The following is a 4,915-nucleotide window of genomic DNA, read 5'->3' on the forward strand; positions in this document are numbered from 1 at the left end:
ACGTGTGTGTCCTCGGACAGTTCATTTCTGAGTGTTAGACAAGGGCCCTGGAAGGGGTCCTCCTTCCTGCAACAAACCCACTGAATGTACAAAGAGGGACACCTAATGTAAACTATGGACTTTAGTCAGTAATAATGTATCAATATTAATATTAAATCATCAATTGTAACAAATGTACCAAACTAAAGCAAGATGTTATTAGGAGAAACTATGTATTTGGGGCGGCGGTGTGTGGAGAGTAGTATACGGAAATTCTGTAATTTCAGCTCAATTTTTCTGTAAACCTAAAACTCCTCTAAAAAGAGTCTGTTAATCTGTAAAAACACATCAGCTTGTACACTTGAAAAATACAGAGTTCTTTCAGAGAGTTAATACAATATTTTTCCTGAAGAAAAAAAAAGTCTTTGTAAAACAACTAAAAGTTGGGAACTGTCTTACTTAAATAGGATTAGATGTAATTGGGTTGGTTACCCAATGTTATTACTGCTTCTTTTTCACACATACACACATGGGAAGGAAAGGGAAGGGGAGGGGAGGGAGGGGAAGAGAATAGTAAAGAAGAGAAGGGAAGGAAAGGGAAGGGAAGGGAAGGGAAGGAAAGGGGAAAAACAAAAAGAAAAAAGAAAAGAAAAGGAGAAAAAGATATTCAAAGATTAAGTAAAGGGAACCCACCTTGAATGCCCAACCCCCGGGATGAGCAATCTCAGAGGAATCTCACATCAGTGATTCCTAAGGTGTGGTTCCCCCCCAGCAGCTTCCCCTGGGACTTGCTAGAAATGCAAATTCTCAGGTCCACCCAGACCTGCTGACTCAGGGGGCAGGGCCCAGTAATCTGTGTTTTCCCTCGAGGTGAGTGTGATGCTTCCTAAAGTTTCACAGCTGCTACTCTAAGCCCATGCATCTCTATCCTTTTAGCAGACACAGAAACTCACAAGCAAAAGTCTCCTGAGTTTGATGATGGGGCTTCGGCATAAGACTGGGACTAGGGTGAGGCAGGTAAGGTGCCAAAACACGCAGTAATCAAGACAGATAATACTTCGATGCAGTGTTTTAAGAATCATAATTAATGCAAAAAATCTACGATGAACAAAATACTAAAATTTTCAATAAAGACAGGATAAGTGTGACTGATCTTCCCTTTCTCCTCAGGCTGCAATATGGCTCCACAAGATGCGGCTTCAGCCAGGGGGGGGAGGTAGGGGTGGAGACTCAGGGCTACCATCGCTGAGGCCAGTTCCACGCCTTTCTCCCGACTGATGCACAGACCCTGTGTCACACACCTTCCTCCTGCAGTCACTGCCTCTTCATTGCCTGTTTAGACCTCCCTTCACTGCACCCATTAAAAAATGATACTAATTGAGTGGAAAATGTTAGCATTTCCAAAAGACATTAAATAAATACTGTTCTCCAGAAGCTTACTATTTCTGTGGGGGGACTGAGTTTACACACAGAAATGAATAGCAGAGAACCCATAAAATAATACCTCTACATTCAAGCAACGACAGGGCTGAGGGTTTAGATTCTGGGGACTCACCAAGGAGAAGACTGCAGTGAACTAGATGGGGTTCATGTGATAATAACTTCATGAAAGTGCTTTGTGAACTGCACGTCCGTCACTGCAGGACTCTTAGCTGTGGCTATTCTCCTCCTGGGAGAGATCAGCTTCAAGCCACGTTTGAAGGAAGTGAGGTCTCTATATTCAAGACTTGGCCGAGGGGATCAGAGAAGAAACAAAATCTACTATAGCGGGAAAAAGAAATGAGAAGACTGGAGAGTGCGGGAAATGAAAAACAGATTTGCTTAGGTCCTGTAGGAATAAAGAAAACAGGTCAAAGAGGGAAAGCAGGTGTCAGAGAGAAAGGGCAAAGTGTGTAGGGGGGAACACACAGCTTGTGACTAAGCATCGCTCGGCGGAGCCTTAACCTCAATTCTGGAAGCTGAGACACTGGAGGCCCTGATTCACGTTACGAGTGGCACATCATTGAAAGGAGCAAATAACATTAAAACGGAATTAAATGATCACTGTTCATTTCAAACAAAGGGAGACGTCAGCATGATTCAAACCCGTTCTCTGGAGTGGTGGTTGTGCGGATGAGAGCAATTGTTTTTTTAAAGTATTGAAAACAAAATGAATGGCAGCTCCAGGTGGGAGCCCTGACCGATCGATCCCCGGACACCTGAGTCATTCTGAATGGAGACACTCAGCAGCGGCATCGCTGTGGGAATCTACTACCCTGGTGACCGTGTCAGGGCTGATTTTGGCAAACTGTTTTCTTTTTGGAGAAGTGTATTTGTCTTTCTCAGTAATTGTTGCTGAAGACGTGCAGCTGAGACCCACAGCGGCTGCAGGAACCAGAGCAGGACAAGGCTCAGCAGGTTATAGGAACAAGGGCTCCGGCTCAAGCCGTGAAAGCAAAGAGGAATCACACTGGGCGGGGTAAAGCTCATCCTTAACATGTTGCTAAGAAGTAAACTGCCAGCTGAACTAGAGTCAAGTAAAAATCGAACAGCAATGTCATTGCTTTTTTGAAACTGAGAGGAAAGGCTCCTCAGGGTTATTGGCATAGCTTATAAGAGCCAGAATTATTTAAGATCAATTTCTCAGGGACAGCCCATGAGGGATTTCATGGAGAGGCGATGGCACCGGAACAGAGCCTAGAGGAGTATGATTATTTATAGGGATCAGGGTTTGTCTATCACCTCTGTTTAGCAAATTGTCTAACCAGAGACAGCACTCAGACTAGCAGCAAGAAAGAGTGGGATGGCCCTTACAAAGGATGCACTTTGTGCAATAGGAAAGTGGAGGGGACGAGTTCTGACAGGCTGGTGCTCACCGTGCCAGCCCATCACAGCTAGTGATATGTGGGCTGTCCTGGTCCGAACAGTCTTCACGCAGGAGGTCAACACCGACTGACTGACCGGGTCCAAGAGAGGAATCCACTGGCCATTGCTGAACTGAAGCCCAGCTCTGTATCTGAGGAGATGATGACCCTAGGACCATGCCAAGGGAGAAAAAAACATAGGTTCTGGGAGGGATAGAGAATTCTACCAGCCTAGAGGCCATGCCCACTTCAGGGTTGAAGTGAAGGAAAGAAATTCAAGGCTCAGATCCTACAAGTTGTATCAATAGGTAAGATAATGATTTTTCTAAAATTGAAGAAATAAAAAAAGAAAGAAAAGCTTCTTCCCCCGACCCTCTTAGAGTTGAATAATGGTCTTCTTTGAAAATACTAACTTGTCTGTGATAAGTTGCAAGTAAATGATTTTTGTTACTACTTAAAAATGAAGACAAGGCCAAAAAGTGAAGATCTTTGCATTAGGGAGTGAAGACTTTTCAAGATTCTTGAGGTATCCAGGGACGTGACGAAATCAGTCTTCAATGAGAAAGATGTGAGCAGCAGTGCATAGGATGCATTAGAAGAGAAGGCTGAGATGGAAAGCCTGGTATTTCAGGCTGTTGAAACAATGTAAAATCTAAGACAATAACTGCTAGGACTTGATGGTAGTAGTATAAAGGGACCAATCTCTAAGAAAAAAAATGTGCAGAGCTGCATGTAGGTAGAAAAACAGGAGAGATGTCTCTATGTCCTCTGAAGCGGGGACGAGAAGAATGTGGGAGCTCTTGACAGCGATGAGGAAACTGGGCTGAAGTGACTGTTTTTTGGGGGGGCAGATGATGAATCATTTCCATGTTAGGTTTTAGGATAACTGGAACACCCATATTTTGTGGGCAACTAGAGCTATGGAAATGGAGAGAGAGTGAGGGGTCAAATAAAATTTCGAAAAGAAAATAACTGGCTTGAAACTATGTGCATAGTGGTGGAGCAAAGAACCAGAAGCACAATAATTACAGTAACAACATCGGTAATTACAACTTCCAGTACTTACTGAATAGCTCCTGTGTTCTAGCTGTTGCCCCAGCCAGTCTACCTGTTTTATCTTTAGACACTATGAAATAGATTTGGTTGTTTCTATTATAAATGGAAAACTGAGGCTCCAAGAGATTAAGAGACTTACTTAAGGTTACACATTAAAGAAGTAGGAGTAGATTTCTATCAACTCCCAGCCACTCTCTTTCCATAGCCTGTTTCCTCACATGGATGGGGGTTCAGTCCCCTTATCATAAAACGCCTGAGGTGGAGCTATGAAAATATGGATATCATGAGAGTACCATTGGAATGACTTTAAATAGAAGAGGGTAAAGGAAATCAGGGTGTAAACAGAGGCTGGGCCCAACAGATGCACAGGTCTGGTATAGAAGGTGGCCAAGAAATTTGTCGTGTCCTCGTAGGATGACGGATAGTCCGTAAAGCAAGCATCTTCCCCCTTGTCCTAAGCCTGACACAGCACAAAGACAGAACTTTGAAACAGAATTCGGTTTTGAAACACTGAATTGCCTCCCTCACTGATGCAAAGGGAAAGAAGAGATCCAGACAACAGCTTTAGAGAGAAGCAGAAGTTCCACCTGGGAGTTGAGCAGAGAGAACCTACTGCTATACAGCTTCACTGATAAACTCCCGGGACGCTGTCCACATCCACGTCGGTTACAAGCACCCCCCGGGTCCTCCTCTCCTCCCATTGGCCCCATAGATCCCAAAACCAAATGCAGGCGACTTTTATTCTAGTTTCCTAATACTGAATGTAATAATTACATGTAAGTCTTAAAGCCAAATGATAAGGTCCTTAGACTGATGCCGTTTAATAAGCTTTTATAAATCCGTCAACATGTGCTAATCTCTGGTCAAGAGATAAAGTAGACGTTTACGGAGATAAAGTAGACATTTCCTGCCTTCCAGAAACTCACCATCTTTACATAGGTACCAGTAAATCATACCATGTGATGAAGGCTACAGAAGTATGAACTAAGTATTCTGGGCATTAAAAAAAAAAAAAAAAAAAAAAAAAAACAAAATTA

The sequence above is a fragment of the Lipotes vexillifer genome, unplaced genomic scaffold (assembly GCF_000442215.2).
Source record: "Lipotes vexillifer unplaced genomic scaffold, Lipotes_vexillifer_v1.1 scaffold413, whole genome shotgun sequence".
NCBI lineage: Eukaryota > Metazoa > Chordata > Mammalia > Artiodactyla > Lipotidae > Lipotes > Lipotes vexillifer.